The 24,285-nt window shown below is 39.7% G+C and overlaps 1 protein-coding gene across 8 annotated transcripts in view; it reads right to left on the reverse strand.

Annotated features, from left to right (window-relative positions):
• The window catches only part of LOC119485982 (teneurin-3), a 387,301-nt gene that overhangs the window by 310,128 nt on the left and 52,888 nt on the right, over nucleotides 1–24,285 (reverse strand). For all 8 annotated transcript variants that reach the window (XM_037765855.1, XM_037765854.1, XM_037765852.1 and 5 more), the window contains exon 3: nucleotides 3,630–3,707. The gene's annotated coding sequence lies outside the window, so the exon portion shown is untranslated. The remainder of the gene's footprint in view (nucleotides 1–3,629; nucleotides 3,708–24,285) is intronic.

Consider the following 24,285-nt stretch of genomic DNA (forward strand, 5'->3'; position numbering starts at 1 on the left):
GTAGTGCACGTGTTCACTGTTGTCTCCAAAAAAAGCAGTGACGTAGGTTACCAAAGTAAGCTAATCAATAAGGTTATGAATAATGTGAATGCTAGCACTAACTGAGTCAAAGTTAGTTGTGATAAGTTTGGAAATAACTGAAAGGTTTAGTTTGGATTTTTTGAAGTGGGGTTGTACTGTATGTTTACTGCAAGGTAAAATTACTGCTTTTGTGAATGGAGTCTGGTAGAGAGGATATAACGGTTTCAGTTCCCCATCCGAAAGGGCTGTCTGATGGCAAAGTAAAGCGTTTGTTTGCCACCACAAAATCAATATTAGTTTAAGTGCTATATTTTAAATATTTCCTTTCGGTTGGGGGAACTGAAGTCGTTCTATCTCTCTCTTAAAAGCCACCAGACTCCATTGACAAAAAACAGCAATTTTACCTTGCAGAACACGAGAGTTGCTGGTCTACCGCTGCATCGATTCGTCAGTTTGTTTGTGTTATTGTGTGACTTTCGGATCTGGACTAACGTGGCGTCCACAGCAGCACATTGCTTAGCATCCTGCCGGTACTCCTGTCTGCTTCTCCAAACTGGGAGCACGCCGACCACCATCTAAGTTACTGTATGTAATGCAGTGACTAAAAGGATGTATATATACGATACATGTAGCAGCGTCATCATGCAGAAACCTACATCAGGTCACACGGGAAAATGTTTTTAGAAGGGACACCACTGGGAAAAAACAGAATGATATAAAAACCAGACTGAACAGTTGTAGCAGCACTGTCAACAGCTGTCAGTGCTGCCACTGTTTAGTCTCCTCTCCTCTCCTGTTGTCATTATATCATCATATATATATATCGGTCATCTATTATAGATTGTTCCTCTGTTTCAAAAGTTATGGCTATATATCAAGTGACTGACCACCATCTTGCCAAAGACCTGCACAGGGAGGAGGTGATGCATGGGGAGGAGGTGATGCACAGGGAGGAGTCGATGCACAGGGAGGAGGTGTTGCACAGGGAGGCAGGTGATGCACAGGGAGGAGGTGATGCACAGGGAGGAAGTGATGCACAGGGAGGAGGTGATGCACGGGGAGGAGGTGATGCACGGGGAGGAGGTGATGCACAGGGAGGAGGTGATGCACGGGGAGGGGGTGATGCACAGGGAGGAAGTGATGCACAGGGAGGCAGGTGATGCACAGGGAGGAAGTGATGCACAGGGAGGAGGTGATGCACAGGGAGGAGGTGATGCACAGGGAGGAGGTGATGTACAGGGAGGAGGTGATGCTCACGGTGACTTGATATGGACCAGTCACTACTTAAACTTAAAGTTCATTAGATGGGTCATATACATACAGGTACATACTGTCCATAAAAACTTGACATCTGCATTTAACCCATCCTTAGGAGCAGTGGGTTACTGTAAAGAGCCCAGGGAGCAACTTGGGGTTCAGTGTGTCGCTCAAGGACCAAGGATTGAACCGCCAACCTAGCAGTTAGAGTACAGCCACTCTACCCACTGAGCTACAGAAAGAAAGGTATAATTTTTTTCTTTCTTTTTTCTTTTTTTTTTTTCCATATAACAATGGGACAGCTGTAGCTCAGTAGGTAGAGCGGGTCATCCTTTAAGCACACAGTTGGCGGTTCGATCCTTGGTCCTTGAGTGAGACACTAAACCCCAAATGCTCCCTGGGCGCTTACAGCAGCCCACTGCTCCTAAAAAAACTTAGGACGAGTTAAATGCAGAGGTCAAATTCCATGTATGTACCTGTATTCATATGACAAATAAAGGTTTATTCTTAAAAAAAAAAAACAAGCATTAGTAAATGAAAAGTATTAAAAAAGAGTTGTGACTAAATCTTGTAACTCCGTTGGATCCTCAAACTGTGGGAAAAACCTCACCTCGCCTTTTTTTGTTAAAATTGTTTTTATCCGTCCATCTGTGTGGGAAACAGTGATAATGATATACGGTCAATATGACAACTATGGCCATTCAAGGTAGAAATACTCTGTCAGGTTAATGTAGTACTACATTGTTTTCCTCTGAAGTAAAAGTACACAGTAAGTAGTATACAGTTAAGTTGCATATTTCTAAGTTCTTTGGAGGCCTTTTATAAGTTATGTAACAATGAGTTACAATAGTAACATAATTCAATATATAAACATCATAATAAATCTGTCAGGGGCCCTTTTAGTTGGAGTCCCCAGGCAGTTGCCTACCTTACCTAACGGTAAAGTCTGCTCCAGGTGTTTTTTCCTGTGAACCAGTATGTATTTCACCGGTGTTTCTGACCGTGAGTAGCCACGAAACGGGTGTATGACGCAGCTACGTCATGGCAGGTGTATTGCTCAGGTCCTGAGGATGTATGAGCCGTTCTCGAGAAAGTTGCAAGCAGCAACGCCGCAGGCCAAGCGTTCGGCCCGATCTTAATGCTGACCATCTGACCAAAGACACAAAACTTTGACGACGCAGTGTTTAATTTCCTGAAAAGTAAAAGTTCTTTTGACATACAAGGTGTCCGTTCCAACAGCAACAATATGCAAAGTCAAAAGTGGGTGTGGGGACTAAAACGGCTGTACTGGGACACAACAAAAATTACAATTTCCCTTTCTCAACTTGTTGAGGGGTCCATTTGTTCCAATGGGTTTTTCTGTGGTGATAACTTGTTTAATTGCTGCCGTTTTATTGCACACTCAAGTAGGACCGACTGTAGCTGGGTTGTGAGCCTCTCACCACAGCTGTGACACAAGTTCAAAATGTCCAAATGGAAATAGGATATATATGGAGAATTGATATAGCGTGTCGTTGTACATGCACGGAGCAATCGTGTCTGTCTGACTGGCTCAGTTTGCCTCCTGATGTTATGTTCATAATAGATTTGTTTCCCTGGAGCCCCACAGCAATAGAATACAGCAGTATCTTCATCTCATACAAAGCACAATTAATAGTCATTGATGCCCCAGATTTATGTTGAAAACTTAGGTTAACAACACCTGGAACCACAGTCACCTATGCATGTTTTTTCACTATGTTTTTATTATTATTATTTTATTATTATACATAATAAAAAAGAAAAACTCTGTAATCCCACATTTACCATTGTGGAAGAAAAAGAAAAATGTCTGATAATCAGGCTCTGTTGAATGCTCCCCCCCCACACCCCCCCATCCCCTCTGACACACATACACTGCTGTCAGAGTCCTTCAGCGGAAACAGCTTTTCCTCAAGAGCTGCCTTCCAAAAACACTTGACAAGAACAGAAATTGGCAATTCATTCCTTTACTTGTTCATTTTTTTTTTCGTTCTCTTTTTCCCCTGCTCATTTTTTATTGATCGCAATCACTCGTTCCCTGCACGTGTTCAAATTGCAGAGCGGGTTTTTGTCTTTTTTTCCCCCCCTCCAACTGCGAGAAGAATAGCCTAATCAAGGCAAATTGGTGCTAATCTTCTCACTCTTTAACAGGAGATTTAGAGAGAGAAGCAGAAAGAACAATTTCGACAAAAAAATTAGCAGAATAGGCAGCGAAATATATTGAAGAGGGGAATAAGTGAGAGGCAGACAGACAATGCCGAGCAGTGATCCAGTGAGAAACACAAGAGATACAGATGGAGAGACAGTGAGAGGGTTCGAGTGCCACCTACCAACTTGTTGAGTGGTCTAGCAGTTGAATGGCACTGGTCCGCTGCCAAGTCGTGTCATTCCCTTCTGTGCTTCCAAATCTAAGGACAAAAAGACAAGGAAATGTACAAAATCAGAAACAATAACTGGCCAGGAGAAGAAGAAGAAGATCCATCAGAGGAGGGTAATATCCCGAGGAAAAACTCAGATTAAACTTGAACTTGTCTTTATTTTGTTGCTCCTAAAGTAGTGTTATTATGGTAAGGATGGCCTCTGAGCGAGGCGAAGGTCCTGAAGGATACATACAGTATACTGTACATGTTTTCTTTCATGTTCCTTCTGTGTTCTTTTATGAACACAAGTACAAATACTGTAGAATTTACAGGAAAGTGGAGACAAGCAACATGAAGGCGTGTCTCTTTTTTTTTCAGCACTAACACAACAAACCACCCGTTGAAAAGATGTTACTCCAAACACACTGCGTTACCATGGTTACACACTGACGCTTTTAACTGTCACTGTGAAGGTAAAACAACACAGAAAAGGCTCATAACATAACTGTTTGAGTTGAACCACAGGTTATGGTGAATGATGACCTTAGAGTTTACTGCGGAGAGGGACGTCTGGAATAACAGGCTTTACCGCAGTGTTTAACAGTAGCATATGTGGCGTGATGAGGTTGATCCAACCTTGCAAAGTGAAGCGATGTGGTTCCTTAACAAAAAATAAATAAATTCATGACCACAATTTTGAACCCCACTATTTTTTTTTTCTCTTAAATTTATGACTTTAATCTCTACAATTTGTCTCGGAATATTACCCCTCTCTCCCGGGCTCCATAATTATAATAAATAAATGGGAACACTGGCGCCCCATATGAGCACCATCAATTGAATGAAGACAAACAGAACTGTTAAATTTAAAAGGGAAATATCAGTTTCATGGTTAAAAGAAACCAATGTCGACTTTTGGCAGGAGACGTGATGCACACTGCAGTTCCTAGAGTCAAAGTCACATGCTTCACATGGCCAAACATCCACTCAGAGTTTTCAGTGAGATATAACAACGTGATATACCTCTGCCTTAGCTACATGTTCTTTCAATAAACAACTTAGTGCAACTCAAGGGTATCTTATCCCAGGAAATCTTAAACATAGGTCAGTAGACGTGTTTGTGAGGACAGCCTTTCTAGGGTCTTTTTTAATTTGGAACAATAATTTTGTTTGTTTAAATAGCAGCACTTTTTTAACCTGACTCTGTCAGATGGTTTGTTACACAGAACCGTCAGAGAAGCCCTCATTGGAAACTGTTTAGAAAAGGGGAAGGCACTTTCAACAAATACTTGGCAGGTGATTGGATGAACTGTCTGTCAATCAAACTCTTGTCGAAGCCAATCGAGTCGGGAGCAGAGTGAAAACATTGTCTTCAGTGCCGTACTTTGCTCTTCTTTCAATAAAGCGGCATCTAGACTAACCTCTTCAGGAGCCGCCATTGTTGTTTAGAAGGAACAGTCGCCTCTCTGTGTTGTCTCACTCTATGGTCTCACACCTAAGCCCCGCCCATAGCTGCCAGTAGCTCCTAACAGGCACTGATTGGCCCGGACACAAACGTAATATTTGAAGCCTGACAAGATGGATTCTTGTCTGATCTCATGACATCGTGAGAGTCAAGCTGCTGTGCAAGGTAAGTACTTTATAACTCTCATGTCTCTAATGCATTATAAACATACCTATAATGCATTATAATTGTTTTAGAAAAACTTTTGCAAGGATCATCGTGTATTATAATTATCATAGTTGTTATACATTACAATCATTTATAATACATTCTAATCACAGTTACAATGCATTATAATGTGATTATAAGTTACTCTAAGTGGTCATTGTTTGCTTTAAGTAAACTGAAAAAAATATATAATTACAGCAGCAAGTGGCAGTTCGTGGGTTCAAGCCTTTTTTGCTCAAGGTACTCTTGTGGACATAGCTTGCAAATTTTGAGATGATGGGCCAAATGGTTGTTGACTTATTATCTTCGAAAATGCAATAAGATATCAACAAGCTTTATGCAACTTTTGATGAGCTTGGTCCAATAATGATCCACAGAAAATTTGGTAGCAATCATCAATACAGTAAATTGAGCTCACTGCCCCTTTAATGTTTCCCTTTAATCTAGTTTAGAGATAGTTTAGTACTGGCAATCCACCATGTTGGATGTGTGGCTTAAGTTCTGTTTACACCAGTCTGTTAGTTACTATCTGATTTCAGTCTACTGTGCGCACGCGCGCATGTGAGTGAACGTGAGCATGAACGCGCATGAGCGTGAGCGTGAACGTGCGGTACACTTAAGGGTCCCAGTTTGGGGGTTTGTAAATATGGTCACCCTAACATAACCTAACATCTACTAACATAACCTAAAGGTAAACTGCTAATTAGCTGGTCATGTGAATTATAACACAACATGAGCATTAGCCTGAGACATCGTCATTGTAGGCACTTCAATACTACTATACTAACACTACTATACCAATACTACTATACTCATACTACTATACTCAGACTACTATACCAATACTACTATACTACTACTACTATAATAATACTACTATACTCATACTACTATACCAATACTACTATAATAATACTACTATACTCATACTACTATACAAATACTACTATAATAATACTACTATACTCATACTACTATACCAATACTACTATACTAATACTACTATAATAATACTACTATACTCATACTACTATACCAATACAACTATAATAATACTACTATACTCATACTACTATACCAATACTATTATACTCATACTACTATACTCATACTACTATACCAATACTACTATACTCATACTACTATACCAATACTACTATACCAATACTATTATAATAATACTACTATACTCATACTACTATACCAATACTACTATACTAATACTACTATACTCATACTACTATACCAATACTACTATACTAATACTACTATAATAATACTACTATACTCATACTACTATACCAATACTACTAGATTCATACTACTATACTCATACTACTATACTAATACACTCATACTACTATACTCATACTAATATATCAATACCATTATACCAATACTACTATACTCATACTACTATATTCATAATACTATATCAATACTACTATACTCATACTACTATACTCATACTACTATACCAATACTACTATACTAATACTACTATACTCATACTACTATACCAATAATATTATACCAATACTACTATACTAATAATACTATAATAATACTAATATACTCATACTACTATACTCATACTACTATACCAATACTACTATACCAATACTACTATACTCATACTACTATGTCAATACTACTATACTCATACTACTATACCAATAATACTATACCAATACTACTATACTAATAATACTATAATAATACTAATATACTCATACTACTATACTCATACTACTATACCAATACTACTATACTCATACTACTATACCAATACTACTATACCAATACTACTATAATAATACTACTATACTCATACTACTATACCAATACTACTATACTAATACTACTATAATAATACTACTATACTCATACTACTATACCAATATTACTATACCAATATTACTATACTAATACTACTATAATAATACTACTATACTCATACTACTATACCAATACTACTATATTCATACTACTATACCCATACTAATACTACTATACTCATACTAATATAGCAATACTACTATACCAATACTACTATACTCATAATACTATACCAATACTACTATATTCATACTACTATACTCATACTACTATACCAATACTACTATACTAATACTACTATACTCATACTACTATACCAATACTACTATATCAATACTATTATATTAATACTACTATAATAATAATACTTTTTCAATACTACTATACTAACAATACTATACCAATACTACTATACTAATAATATTATACTCATACTACTATACCAATACTACTATACCAATACTACTATATTCATACTACTATATTCATACTACTATATCAATACCACTATACTAATACTACTATACTCATACTACTATACCAATACTACTATACCAATACTACTATACTCATACTACTATAACAATACTATTATACCAATAATACTATCTTCATACTACCAAACCAATACTACTATACCAATACTACTATACTCATACTACTATACCAATACTACTATACTAATACTAGTATACCAATACTACTATATTCATACTACTATACCAATACTACTATACTAATACTACTATACTAATCAAAACAACCTACGGTTTAGGAGGAGATGTCAAAAATGTGTTTTTCAAAAAATCCAATATGGCAGAAAATGTAGTTAGGCGGACTTTAGTGGTCCGAGCAGCTTTTTTGTAGATCACACGGAGCTGGACATGTGTGTCAAATTTCAAGTCAATCGGACTTACGGTGGGAGGAGTGCGGCCTTTCCAAAATTGCGTGTTTGGGCGTTAATTACAGCGCCATCATGTGGTCGATTGGGGTCATATTCCTTGAGCAGCATTTGCACATCATTTCCAGTTATTGGGCCAAGTTCCATGTTTCTAGCTCATTCCAGCTCACGGCAAATTGAGCCATGGCACAAGACAACAAATAAAAAGAACAAACCGGCACAAACTCAATAGGGTTCTGCCCCTTCGGGGCTTGAACCCTAATTATTTAGTGCTATACGGAAATTACAAGACATTATGAGTAGGTTTATAATGCATTATAGACATGGGCGTTATAGAAAGTGCTACCAAATAAATGAATACTAAAGAGAACACTTGACCCTCCTCAAATTGGTGAGGAAGGTGCTCGGTTAGGGCAAACTTAACAAAACAAGGACTGTGTGTTTTGAAAAATCTCAGAATTTTCAAACCTTAAATAATAACTTCTGATTAAAAAAAAATAAATATCAAGGAGAGAAATGTGTGGAGGATGAGGAAATTTGTGAAATGAGGAAAGAAGGCTGAAATGTGTCCTGAGGAAAATTGAGAAGTGGTCTGTGTTCAGTTTCCTCTTTGTAAGTTCACTAATAAATGTGTATGAATATTTAATTTCTTCATGAATTTCTATTATGTCTGAGTCTGAGAGCACTTTGTGTCCATGCCAAGGTTAAACACATATGAGTAGATGGAGATTGTGTCCACCTCTAAAGTTTGATGTGGCGTAAGAGTTACCATGTTTCCCCCCCAGCAGGGTAAAACAGGCATTTTGACACAAGGTTTAGTGTAATGCTGTTTAGACCAACAAGAGAAATGACAGGATGACAGAGAGAGAAAGACACAGAGATATACAATTGAAACTCACAGAGGCTTATGTTTGCATGTAGGAACACACATACACACACACCAGAGACTGGCGAGGTCCAACTCTTCAATGTGACATTGAGCTAATCAGATTTGAGAGAGAAAAGTGTTTGATAAACAAATCGCTCTCTCTCCATCCCAAGCCCCCCCTCTCCTCTATATCTCTCCCCCACTCTCTCACTAATCAGTAGAAGAGCTTTTAGAGTGCAGAGAGGGATTCCTATTTACTCACTAATTCATGTCAACAGCCAAATCTACTCCATGGCGATGAATAAACAACTATTTACCCCATAACCACTCTTCACATGGAAAAAGCCATCTCTTTCACAGTAGCAGCAGGGCGCCACCAGCTAAAGGAAAGGGATTGTGCAATAAATTATTATATGAGTATTGTTATGCAAACAACGCATGTAAATTTGAGTCTTTTCACATGAAACTGACTATTTCTGTATTTAAGATTACGGAAAAAATATTTTGTGTCAAGCAGGGATCTGCTATGAAACCAGCAGCTAAACCAAGATAATCAATACAAATAACAAATGATCAATAGCTTAAACGTGCAGTAGGCAGAATATTATTGGGATCATTGGGAAAAAATTCCATAATAACCTTTTAGCATATTGTAATTCAAGTGTTCTGAGAGAAAACATCTGCACCTCCTCATGGCTCTGTTTTTAAAAGATCTATATTATCTATATTATTGCGATATTGCTTAATTTGTACCCACTACTGCTTTATGTACCTTATAGACATGTAAATATATTGGTGATTTCATGTTTGACGAACAGCTCAATTTGTTGTTAGACCTGTCATTAGATGAGACTTAGTCGGCTTGCAAACACTTTCTCCACGGCTCAGGTTGAATGCAGTCACGTTATCAGATAAATACAAATGCTATAAAGAGAGACGGTACATCTGTGCCTTGTATTGTCCTGTGATTAGAGGTGTAAGGGTAACGGTTTGGTTCATACTCGGGTTAGGAGTCACAGTTCGGTGTGAGTTCAGAACAGCAGGAAAAAAAAATGCATAGATAGTAGTGCAAGTGTCAAAGACTGAGGCAGTATTTTGCCCTCTAGCAACTTTGGTAAACTATTTTCATTACAAAAATAAATAAGATTTCTTGTTATTGTGCATTACACTGTACAAAAACACTGAACAAACACTTTCCCAAAAGGCAACAGGTCACAACAGGCTTTAAAACTGAAAAGCATCTCTAATGCTGCAAAATTGAAAATACAAAATAAAACTTTTGCATTAGGAGGAGTATTTGAATTAGTTTCACCTTGGCTATATTTAAACATTCAAAGCACCCAACCATGTATGTTCGTATGTATTACACTGTATTAAAGGTGCTAAATATGGGTTTGGGAGCATGTCTATTGCCTCTCAACGGCGCCCAACATGGCGACAGTTGGTGGTAACGGTGCAAACAATAGCGAAAGTGCTGACGGAGCGAACTGGTTTACCTGGGGAGGAACCGGATGGTGGATGCTACGCTTCCGTGACGACGCTGTCGGTCGGGACGGCGTTATCAGCTGTAACCGCCGTATAAGAGTATGCATGTAGGAGTGCAAATTGACACGTGTCACTGGACATTTGGTGGAAAACAAACAAAAAAGTTAGAATGACTTTTTCGTAAGATATCATACAAACCGTTGTATGAGAATATGTTGAAGTGTTACAGCCCTACCTGTGATAAACATAATTTCATATGAGGAAATACAATTGGTGTAATACACGATGAAATAGTGTAAAAGCATTTTAACTCTTAGAGGAGGCAATCCTCACATCAGGTGGGCCGATTTCTAAAAGTGTATTACTACATGTTTTTTCCCCTGGCAGTGCAGAGCAAAAGACCAAAAACTCCTTCAGAAAATCACATTCATCATCAGAGTGTTCAGCTTTGATTCATACCAACTGCTTACAAGATGAAAATCCAGCAAAAAAAAAAAATACAACTCAGATACAGCGTGTGAGCAAATCAAGCTAGGAGGATAAACAGTCATTCATCTGCGAAATAAGTTGATGCATATACTGATGCGGCTTGTGAGAACTGAAAACTCTCTCCAGCAGTGCTGGAGACAAAAAGGGCTTCAGAACTACATACTAGAATGATGCAGCTCTATCCTTAATGCACCTATCATGCTTGGACAGTAGTTATTTACTGCAATATACAACGACAGATAGATGAAGAGAGCAATGTTACAGATTCCATGTCTGAAAAGGGGCCTCAAAGACTGTCCCAGCATCTACTGTGGCAAAAGGCAGGGAAACACCGACAGATTTACAGTCTGTCGCAGGACTCACACGCACAAACAAACACATTCACATCCATGCCGACAGAATTTGGAGTTCACCATGAGCTGGCCGTCTGTTGTACATCTCATGTTGAATCGAATCACATTACTTCACACAAACACTTGGTGCTAAAACAATCAACTATTTATCAAGCTAAAGATCAAGATATAAAGATATACTTTGATTTTTTCCAACAATTTAGAAAAATGCATTAATGGTAAATTGTGGGGATTTGCAGTTTCGTTGTGTTTGTAAATTGAGTATCTTCCGGTTTTGAACTGTTAAGTCAGATATCACTTGGTCTCTAGAAAATAGTGGTAGACATCTCTGACAAATCTTTTGACTTTTTACTCACAGAGATAATCATTATGACAAAAAAAATAATAGAGATGTATTGATAATGAAAATGCCAGAGGGGAGGAGAGGAAGTCCAAAGAGCATTTGGTTGGCACTGCTGCGGTGGTAATGAGGCACATGTCACCCTGTCACCTCTCCACCTCTTTAACATATGACACCTGCATCACCGTACAGCTCGCCTACACTGGAGCCAAAATAAATGTCCATCTGTCTGTTAATTGAGCTAACATTTCTGCACACATTACCACACAACTATCTCAAATCATTTCAGTGCTCCATGTCAAGCAACTCGAGCTTTCCAGTCGATACACAGCATATCCAATATAAGGAATACTAATGCTACTGCATACAGACATAATGATATTTTAGATTAAAATGTCAACATGACATGATGTGTCCATGCACAATGCCAGGTCCATAAAGAATTAGGATTCCTAGGTTGGTGTGGGAGAACTTAAATGGTCTGCACACAGCCTGCATCCGTGGCTGACCTCACTAATGCTCTTGTGACTGAATGGGAACAAATCCCTGCCGCCAGGTTCCAACATATGGTGGTAAGGCTGAAACTACAACAGAGGAGACTGTTAGAGGTGCACATCAATGCCCATCATTTTGGAAAGACAACAATCATACATGGCTGCCATGTTTAGGTGTCCAAAGATATATACTGATGACTCATTGCTGCGCTATTTACTGTATCACTTGGTATAATGTCAGGAAGGTGTTAGCATTAAGAAAAAAAACAAAAAAACCCAACTTCAACACCAAACCTCATGTGGCATTTGTTGATTAAGTTTGACTTAAAGGTTCAGGGTTGTAGCGGTGAGGTTGCAGATTGCAACCAGCTATAGCAAGCTGTTTTAACATTTAATTGCTAGACAGGATATTCATTAGAGATATCTGCAACATCATTTTGCCTAGTCAAAACTCTAATTCAAGATATCCTTAATTCTATTTTGACTGGGCAAAAGTCTAATTTAAGATATCTGTAATTACATTTTGACTAGTACGATTCAAACTACTTTTGCCATTCATGTGTATGGGGTTTCTCATTACGGATATCAACAATTCAGTTGCAGATATCCAAAATTCACATTGCCAATATCCACAACTAAATTATGACTAGTCGTAATTCCAGTTTCAGATATCTACAATTTAATGTTGACTTGTCAGAACGGGAGGTGACGATATCCAAACATATTATGGCGCTGCAATGCAGCCGTATGGGTTTATAAAGTGTGTCTGGAGACAATAAATCTACAATACGCATTGAATTTCTTATGTGTCCGGCTTGGAGGACGGCTCGTTGTGATTAAAATGAGCTTGTAGCTCATTGTCTACCTCACTACAGTTAGAAAGAGTCCCGTTGGTGTTTTAACAACTTATGAGTTATTGATCCAGGAAGTTTGAATCTGTGAATATCTTTTCCAACTTTACCGAACTATCCAAGTTAGCAAAAGCTTCTGCTGACACTGTTCAGATGCTTTGTTGGGACGATATCCAATGGGTGGCCTTGATGAGCAACATCATGACAACAACAACTCTGACAGGTCATAATGAGCTTTGAGATATCTATAACTGTTATTTAGGATAGTCAGAATTGAAGTACAGATATCTCTAACTGACTAGTCAGAATGACGTTATAGATATCTGGAATAAGAATTCTGACTAGTCACAATGTAATTGCGGATATCTCTAATGTTAATTCCGGATAGTCAAGCTTAGCTATTAAATGTTAAAATGGTTTGCCATAAACCAACTGGAACTCCTCCTGTGTGCCAAGCGTGTAGGAGAACTACGGTGGCAGCCATGGAAACCTGAATGGCTCTCTCTAGAGCCAGTGTTTGGTTTGTCCGTTCTGAGCTACTGTAGAAAGATGGCGGTGCAGCATGGCAGACTCCGTGAAGAGAACCCGCTCCCTATGTAGACATAAACTGCTAATTCATTCTCTCATTCTAAACATACTTATTAATATTATATTCCATTTCTGCTAATAGATCCCTAAATACTATATAGTGTTGCTTTAACATAATGAAAAAAAACTCTTGACATTAGTTAAGTATCATTCCACAAGTGTTCAGTTGTGTGAAGATTTACTATCACTTGTTATTTGTTTAAGTGCCAAATAGTTCACTTTGGAAAAGAAAATTCAAACATAACTTCAATCTACTACAAAAAGTGTCTACATATACAAGCAGAACAACTTACAACCAAGAACATGTCAGTTTATCCAACTCAATTATTTTTTACGTTTATTTGCCTATGCAGCTCTCTGTCAGTAAATCCATTCATCTGTTTATCTGTGTTCTGTATCTCTCTTAGCTAGAGGCTTTCTCTCTGCCAAGGAAGCAGGATAACATTCTGCTCGTAGGAGGGCTGGCTGAGCCGCGCTGTTCCTTTTCCATATTTATGACTGAGAGGTGTGCAAGGAATTGCTTCCACACCCCCTCCCACTTTATGTCTTCTTCTTCATCTTCCAACTAGCTATCTATCCATCTGTCCGTCCCCTCCGTAGTACCTGCTGATCTGTGGCTTTTTCTTAAATGCTGAATGTACATTTCTGACAGGGAGTTGTTTCAGTGTCAAACAGCATCCCACCTTGTTCTTCCATGTCTTTCATAATCTGACAGTTCAGTTTGAATATACAATATAGCCTCCGCAGCAATCCGTCCAACTGAAGTTTTCCCTTGTGTGTACATTACGTCATGTTGTCTTCATCTCTGGCTGATATAGGAGCCCGTCGTTTATGGCTTGTTACTTCTCCTTTTTGGTTGGACAGCAGGGAAGCAGGACCAGCCCTATAGACACGGAGGTCTGTCCCCGACTGAGTGAGTGAGTGAGTGAGTGAGTGAGTGAGTGAGTGAGTGAGTGAGTGAGTGAGTGTGAGTGAGGTTACACCATTTTTCGGTCAAGAGTTGCAATGATGGAAATACTGTGACTTTTTTATAAGCTGAATGGACTGATGGATTGTTGCGTCAAACGTGGTTAATATGAAACGTATAAGAAGCCATAAGAAACATCAACATTATTCAATTTATCTGTGGCTTGGAGAAACGTGCAATGCCAACATTTTGACATTTTAGGCAAAAAAATAAAAAAAGGGCACCAGCTGCACTGCACAGAAAGTTATAGCTATAGATAACTATATATATATATATATATATATATATATATATATATATATATATATTTATATAAAGCTACTGTATATCAGTAAAATTGACTTGAATTAGCTGGAAGGCCACAGAGAAAACTAGACTTCTGCACCTCCTCATGGCTCTGTTTTTAGGCTTTAAAAGATCTAGCCCGTGACGGGAGACTTTGGACAATCACAGGTCATCTCAGAGAGATAGAGCGTTCCTATTGGCTGTGCTCCAGCTGGTGGGCGGTGCTTGGTATTTCCTCAACTTGATCTCAACATGGCTGCTGGGTCACAAACTTTCTCATTTTACAGCTAAACCATGCACTACAAGATGTTTCTGAAAACATTTGAAGAGAGAAATAGGCATCACGGTAACAGAATATTAATTCATATTTGATCAGCGCTGCCTAGTTTGAGAGTTTGGTCGGCGTTTGCGAGTTACTGACAAGCCTGCTCTCATAGACGGCAGCTGGACGGCAGACTCCAGATCAGCTCTGACTGGTTGTTTTCCTCCGGTCTGTGAAATCTTGCAGATGCCATTAGGAGGACACCAAAGGAACATGATTTTTTTCAGAATACCTGTCTCATGCATAACTTTTTTAAATCATGTTTGCTTAATTTCTACCCACTGCAGCTTTAAATGTGATTGGGACATTAAAATGCACTGTACATAAACCTCTTGTTTATAATATTGCTTTATTCTAGAGAACAGTTGGGGATCTGGGCTAGTTTATATGCACATAAATATGGTTATTAAAAAGTTTGGTTTCCTCTCCTGATTGGCTTGAGGGTTAATGACCAATCAAAAGAGAAGGAAAACAAACAAGAACATACCCTACACATAATCAAAGCTAGTAACGTCTATGAAAAGCAAAACACACTCTTTAACATAATGGGATGGCGAGATTAGCTGAAACACATCATCTTCTCAATCAAACACGACAGACCACCAGTAAAGTTATAATGATGCCATTTCACCCGTTGATGACTACCGTCTCCTATAGGAGCCATCAGCTGGCTAGCCTTTTGCTGCATTCAGACTCAAACAGTATATGAGATTCAAACAGCTCCAAGAAAATGGTAAATAATGCAACAAGTCTGGGCTGGAGTGGGACTGCACCAGCTGCCCTGGAAGATACAGAATTTCAATTGAAAAAAAACATTAGTACACTATCTTTCCATTACAAAGCACAACAATGACACAAACACAAGATCAGGCAGGGGTTGTGTACTCACAAAAACAAAGCCTATGTTTGGGAGGAGGAGGGTCATGGGCGAAGAGTCTAAAATGATGAATTCATTCAAACAGAACAAAGAAGAAATGTAGAAACAAGCAGCCAGTGGCAGCTGGGTGTAGGCTGAGTGTAGGCTGCAGACCAGAGCCCGTCTCTGGGGATCATAAGTAGGAGAGTAGACCAGATCTAGACCGATCTAGACATATAGACAAGTCATGTGGGAACATGAGCGGTACACTAAATCCAGGAAAGCCATTAACGGTTCCCTGTGAAGTTTTTGACCACTATTAATGCTATGGAGCAATGCTCTTTTTATGTTTTGGTCCCCATTTTGTTTGCACTCAAAATAAAATAAATACAAAACTAGAAATGCACTCGGAGAGCGCAGACCTCTGTCAACGCAGGACTTTAAAAACAGATCACAGCTCACAGCTGGTGGTACCGTGAGGTGGTCGGCTTATTATTAACACGGTGTGTTTCTGTGTAACGTATCGGCGGATGTCTCTCTCATTCAGCAGCCTTGTTATGTCGATATAACGTCACACTGCGTTGTCTCTCATCCTGTCAGCTTTGTTATTTCTCACCGCGGACGGCCAGCAGCTTCTGCACACACATCCACACACGTCTCTCTGCTCTCAGAAGGAGGCAGGGTCATGCGTCATCAACGCGTCATCAGTTACACTGCGCATGAGTTATACCCTGTGGTTTTAATGCTCAGGATGATCGGAATTCTTAAAAATATTCCTGAATCCGGATCATGATCCGGATCGCACCAAAATCTAATGGATTGTGTAATGTGCCACACCCCACCCCTCCAAAAAATTCCATTCAAATCCATTACAGACTTTTGGAGTTATTCTGCAAATGGACAAACAAACAAACCAACCAACCAACAAACCAATGGTGGTGAAAACATAGCCTTCAGCCTTGGCAGAGGAAAAAAAATAATTTTCCAAGATGGCGCTGCTTTAATTGCAGCTTGTTGCAGTAGCTCCAGCCAACGTCTCGTGTTTTTCTCTTGTCTTTATTGCGTTTTTTTTTAGTTCGAAAATTCTACTTCACTTTGCAAAACACATATTTTACCAGAGGAGCAGCTTGTCATGAGAATACGTGGTCCACCTTAAGGGGCTGTGTCCACCGAAGCTTTTTTTTTTTTTTCCTGAGGCCAGCATATTTTTTGAATGCTTTGCAACAGGAGCGCTGCATATTTACGCTATGGTAAAAACACCAGCAGTGTGACGAGGCGCTGAGCGTCTTTTCTGCATTGAGCGCTGCACATTTGCTGTTTTTTTTAGGTCCCTGAGAGTTGAAAAATGTTAAATTTGGGGTTAAACACTATGCTCGTCACTGTCACTTTGTATCCAGCCGTCCAATCACAGTGGAGGAGGGGCGGGACAAATAGCCTACCACAAAGACGTGATCAAATGTGTTTTATGGGTATTTTGAGGTCTTATTGTGTATGTTATGCCATTGTTTTTATTGTTTTGTATCACTGCCTTGAGATTTATCACCGGTGATGTCTATGGTACTTGTCATTGCATTTTCTACGACAGGGTTGGGTGGTCTTCTCCACAAGGGAGACGTGAAACTCACTGGTATCTCTCCATCTATAAAGCACTTACTGGGAAGTTAGCATATTACCTTTCAGAGCTGCTCTGTCACTCAGGTTTTATCAGACACGCTCCACTGACTGGCTCCTGCTTCATGTTCCATGTCTGAACTTGGAAAAACTGCTTTTAATGTTAGCACACCTGACTCCTATACATACAGTAAATACCTAGTATTAAAATCAATTCACTTATACCTTTTGGACGTTTTGGAAATTTGATCCTAAATCTCCCAGCTTCTATTTGTAACTGTGTTTTATTTTACATTTTAATCTGTGAAATTACCTATCACAATTACAATATTCTAAGGGCTTTCTTTATATGCTGTGCTATATTTTACATCTTAAATATGGATTGTATCCATCAAATTATTTTTCATAGTCAAAAAGTTTGAATGGCTTTTACTATTTTTTTAATGATATTGCATCTTCTCTGTTTGTGTAACTCGGTTTGTTTTCCTTTTCTTTGTTTTGTAATTGACTCGATGTCATTGTAAATGAGGTTCGCCCCTCAATGATCTGTCGAGTATAAATAAAGGTTGAATGAATGTTTTTACTGTGGACTTTATGTTGTCCTCATGTCTGGAGCACTGGACCAAACTAATTTCCCCAAATCTCATGGACCCACGTGACCGGCGGGTCTGTCCTCTCTCCCTACGTGTTTCATTCTTCCCTTCATCCAGAACATGCCATATCTATTGAGCAAGCATCCTACCTTGTGCCAACATGTTTACTTCTGCGGATATTGCGTATCATAGAAACCATATGCAATCAAAGCATCTCAGTTGAAAAAAACGCTGTGCCTCCAAAGCGCTCTCAAGCGCTCCGAGTTGAGCGTTTTCAGAAGAGTAGCTGCCGTTTTCAGCTGGGAAAAATGCTTTGGTGGACACAGGCCCTAAAGGTTCACTTACTTTAGTGAGCCTGGGCTGGAGTTGTTGCTAACTTCGAGGCTAACCCCCTTCACTTTAATCAGCAGGTGGCTGGCAAGACAGGGGAAGTTTAGCGACAAATAAACTGTACACACACTGCACTGCTACGTTCACAGCTACAACAGTACGCCAGTCAGACACACAGCTGACAACCTCACAGCTAAACTAATTGATGCGGTGGAGACTGAAGTGGCTGCATGTGTCCGCGACAATACACGCAACACCGTGGCTGCTAACTCTCCCGCACGGGTGAACTAGGGGGACTCAAGTTAAGTGTTTCGCGCATACACTGCAGCTGGAGGTAAGTGATGGATTTAACATGTTGGTGCATCAGTTTTATCGTTGCAGCTGGGCGGCTTGCTAGGCACTTTGACCACAGCACCCTGCATGCAAGGCCCTAATCTTAATGGTTAACAGTTAATGATCGGTTAACGAGGGTCGGTTATTGGTCAGAATGTTGTCAAAGGAATTCTAAATTAGCATCCCTAAGGGAAATGCCTTGAACACACGTGTTAGACCTCAAGAACACATACAGTAGATGTTGGTCCGAAACATTGAATGTAAACAGAGACAAGAAAACTCCATAAGGGGACCTTTAAGTCACCAGGAAAGCCATGAAGTGTTCAAGGACGGCCAGGAAGATTGGCAATGAGAAGAGCTGGAGCAGGAGTTTCACAAATTCCTGATGAGTTATATAGTCTAACAGGCTACAGCAGATACTGAAGAGAGAGTTCAATGTGGGCCACATACGAGTGTTGGAAAAGTAAAACAATTCAACATAGGGAAAATAAAAGCAACACAAGAATCCATGTAAACAGTGGACCTAATCAAAGCAACAAGTAAATCAACTGGTGTAAACTATGCCGCTACTGACGTGTTCACGGAGAAGTCGAAGCAAAACACTAAAACAACAATACAACTGCTACAAAAACAGCTGTTGGCAATTTAAGTCACCTGGGCCCATGTTGACAATGTCATGTCACATCAACATATCTCCAGCGCACTACTGCTTTGAAGTTTGGTTTCAGAATATTTTTTCCCAGTTATCTATAACACCAGGTTTAGTGTCAGTCTCTTAGAATCACGGAGGAAAGGACTTCTTTTAAGAGATGCTATTTTGCACTAATCTTCTGAGGCTAATGCACTAAAACAAGTATGTTGCTGTCCGTCAGGGGAAAGTCAGCAACCACTTATGTAGTTCTTCTGAGTGATACTGTGCTCTAAATCAATAATGGCAATTCCACACAACACCTGATGCGTGATGTTAGCCACTAAGAAGAAGAAGAATAGTGAACTGTAATGATATGTACGGTTAATATTACTCTTACAAACACAAAACTGTTTAAAATAAAAGCTATATTTTTAGATGGACACATTTATTTTTCTAATACAGCATCAATTTAGAGAGCCTTCACCATCTCTAGAATAAAAAATAATAAAAAAACAAAGCCGCTTGTTGCTTGATCAGGACCCCTTGGCGTCACTAAGGTTTAGGCAACAAAACTACTCGGTTAGGTTTAGTAAAAGACGCTGGTTTGGGTTAAAATAAGTCCGTTTCTTTACATAACTTCATTTATGTAGCCTAGGTTACATAGCCTAGAGAATATCCATCTCATACAGACACTAAAGGTTGCTTTGTGCGTCAGTATCAGATGCTGAGGGCCGTGAAAAAAACGTCTGGATAAATGGAATAACAGCCTGTAGCATCATTCATCCTCTCCCCTGTCATCCTCCCTCTGCTGCAGCTGGGAAGAACACTTTGAGTTTGGTCTTGTCTGACAAAGTGTATTGTTACAGATCTATCTGCTTGCTCATATAGCCTGAAGTTTGAACAATTTCACAACTTTTTCTCTGAAGACTGTAGACACTGAAGGAGAAAACAAGGCAGGTTGAGACGAAGAGAATACACGTAAAAACGACATTATATAAGTTAACTGCTGGAAAGCACTCAACATTACAAACTAATGACTTATTACAGTATATGCAGCACTGAACTACGTACATCGAAGGTACACGTGTTCCCCTCTCCCCTTCCTCTCTCTCTCTCTCTCTGACTCTCTTTTTTCCCTTCCAAAGCAGCATCTCCTTGTGTGAAGTTGATTATGATAATAGACGGGTGATCGTCACAACATATAAAAAAACCCTCTGCTATAATTGTTCATCAGTGAGCAATAATTAGCGACTTGATTTCAAACGGCTGGTGTGTGCACGTGTGTGTGTGTGCTCGTCACACTGACAGAGATAACTAGTGAAAGAATGAGGCAGGACATGGGTCGAAATTTGAACAAATTTCTAACAGATTCCAATCTTTAATAGAAAAGCCACGCTGCATTTATTTTGATGTAAAACTGAAAAGCTGTTGTCATTATTGTTATGTTATAAAAATATATTGAGTGAACATAATACTGCAACTGCAGCTCTGTCTGACCATGAGACATGCGTTCTAGTGTTTGTCTACCTGCTGCTTACATTTAATACAATTTCTTTCATTTTTCTTTTCATTTAGTTGCCTTGGTTACTGTTTTCACTTTGTTCTGACCACAACATACTCTCTCTCTCTCACACACACATACACACACACACGCACACACGGTATACTGTACATGCATATAGAAGCACTACACACAGACACACTCTCAAATCCACACACCGACTCATACACTCAACCTCTGTGGAGAGAGAGGTGACTGTGTAATGGCGTCGAAGCAACAGCTGCGGGTGACCTCACATGACCCTTGAGGTTGTCATGGCAGCGTCAGCCTTGTTCCCGCAACAACACCACACTGTTCCATTACTGAGCAACATAATTTATTTATGAAACCTTCACTTCACAGGCTCACTGAATGTGTGGGAGAGTTTTTGTCTCTCAACATGACAGCAAGAATGTGGATATTTTTGTTTGTGCGTACTTGTGTGTGTGTGTGTCTGTTTGTTGCATGAGGTTGTGGTACCTGCAAGCAAAGGCTTGCAGCCATTTAAGAAAGGCTGAAACCAGGCTGAGATTCCTGCGGGATGGATTCATAGAGATGTAGGTAGGTAAGGACAGAGAGAGGTGAGTAGTGGAATGAAGCTATTTGTCATTTATGCACTAATTGGGACGGCTGGGCAAGAACATTAATGCTAATAAGTTAGGACTTTAACAAGTAATCAGTGCTGGAATGATTATTAGGAATTGCTTTGAGCCAAGCTGGTTGTTCAGCTTTGACAATGATTGATATTTTGATAGAGAGACATTTACTGTAAAATACCGGTTGTCAAAGGAAAGTCCTTAACCGTGATGACCCCTTCACGTAGTCCATCAGAGTGTTTTTTCAACCAGCTCTAGGAGGAACTAATTGGTCATTTTATTTGAAAATACAGGGGAAACGTTTTGACTCATGTGAAACGTTTTGACGTCAGAAAAGGTGGAAGAGTAACACTGGCTCTGTCAAAGCACATATGCATTACAGAAGATATTATAAACACAACACATAGCAGCATTTTCAGAACCGAACTGTTCTGGGGACTCCCTGGGAATGCTGAAGAGGAGTAAGCCCTCCGGCGTCGCTCGCACACATCTCCAGCTCGGATATCAGAGGTCAAGGGACACCTTTGAAAATGGCAGTTTTTCCCTCGCCAAAATTTAGCGCAAGTTTGGAGTGTTATTTAACCTCCTTCTCAACAAGCTTACATGGCTGGTACCAATGGATTCATTACGTTCTCTAGTTTCATATGATACCAGTATCAGCACTCTGGCTTTAAAATTGAGTCTGCTAAAAACCTCCAAAATATCGATTACGTTAATGCGTTAAAGAAATTAGTGGCATTAAAACAAATTTGCGTTCACGTGTTATTATTGCGTTAACTTTGACAGACCTAATAAGAATAAATAGACAACTCTTTTACATGCCACAATAAACACAAGCAAAATAGCCGTCATAAAAGTACCTGTTGTGATTTAAGTTTGAATCGGCTGCCGTTCTTCGGCTCAGTGGGTGTGCTTTGTGCTACTGGGTTAGCCTTAAGTGCTAATGGGTTAGCCTCTGTGCCACTGGGTTAACTTCCATGCTACTGCGTTAGCTCGCTGAGCAGCGGTTCTTACTCGTTCTTTGGCTCACTAGGCGTGTGCTCATGAATGAGTTAACTTCTGGACTTCACTGTCGGTCCATTTGTCAGTGTTTTCTTTCATTTGCTTTGTTACGAGCGGTTGTCTGTGTTCAACCAATCACAGTACACCTATGCCCCTCCTAAAATAGAAGCTAAACAAGTCCCTTAAAACGGCGTTCTAAGAACTATGATCACTGCTAGTTCTTGCGGTGCAGACACATTAAAAAAGGGGGGTTCTTGGAATTAAATTCTTAGATCTATGAAAAAGTTCCCCTGGTCCGAAAATGCCTATAATCAATATGCTCCTGGGCATTACAGTAATTCTACACTTAAGAACGGTGTTAGTATGAAAACATGATGTTGTGATAACACATTCATAACTAATTGCTGATCTCACTTTTGGAAAAAAAAATCTATTTTTGCAGCTTTGGTTTCACTTCAGCTTTAAATACCTTAAAGTAAAGGACTTGGCCATTAGTAGAGTGCTGATTCCTATTAAAGCAATGATATATCATACGGCACAAAATGTGACCTGGCCTACCTGAGATATTATATACGGTGAGTCTGTGTGCGATAACCTTGTGTGTGTCTGCTCCCTGTCACTATCTTAGGCGCCTGCAGTCTGAAGGAAAGCATCTGGTTTCAGCATCTGGACACACACACACACACACACACACACACACAGATTGGAAGTGTGCTTGATAGAGTCAGTGAGCGGACACCAAGAAGGTTATCTGTGATCAGAGCCTGCAGTTATGGCACACACGCACACACACACACACACACACACAAACCCGCACTCTGTCTCACTTTGTTTCCCTCTGTCTTTTTTACACATACAGTGCATGATAAATCAGTAGATATATACTGTAGCATCAGCAAATCAGCAAACCTCCAGCAGCCTGATAATCCAGACCGATGTTGTCCATGTCTTCACTGACTTCCATTCCGTTACACGGGCTAAGAGTTATCTGTGTCCCTTAAAACTTTGCATATTTTCAACCAGCTTTGTATCATTACAATGTGGGTAGTATATGCAAATGAACAAATGTTTAACTTCCGTCCATGTTGCCAGCACCCAGAGCTCCGTGCTCATTTGCCAGCAAAAAGTCGGCAGACTTTTTTGCTGGCTCTAGGGCTGCTGTTCGAACTACAGAACACATTTTTTTCTGCATGCCCGCCTCCACGGAGTGAGGGGCATTTAGTGTGATGCTGGAATCGGACATCCGAGGCTACTTTTTATGAGCCAGAAAACAGTGCGGAGGAATTGCGGCGTATGGAGGAGGAAGAGGCCGCCACAGCTGAGAGTCAAGCACCGACAGGTAACAGTTTCCAACTCCAGAGGCTTGAACTACAAAGCGAGTTCAACATACCCAGGGTATCTTCTCGTTATCTGGCTTCACTAACCCTAACAAACAAGATCCCGCGAAGCGGTCCTACGAAGGTGGTTATCAACTCGGTAAATCAACCCAGGGTTTCTCAGTCTGGCTATGAGCACGTTTACATAAAAGGGGCGGAGTTTGCAGCATGTGACCAATCACAGACATGGACTATTGTCAGCAGAGTGGCACATTTTACAAAGAAAAAGCAAAAAGTTAAACACAAAATCCAGACTAAAAGTAACACAGTTGAAGTGTGAAACGGACTTGACAGCAGGTAAAAA

This window comes from Sebastes umbrosus, chromosome 3, assembly GCF_015220745.1.
Source record: "Sebastes umbrosus isolate fSebUmb1 chromosome 3, fSebUmb1.pri, whole genome shotgun sequence".
Taxonomy (NCBI): Eukaryota; Metazoa; Chordata; class Actinopteri; order Perciformes; family Sebastidae; genus Sebastes; species Sebastes umbrosus.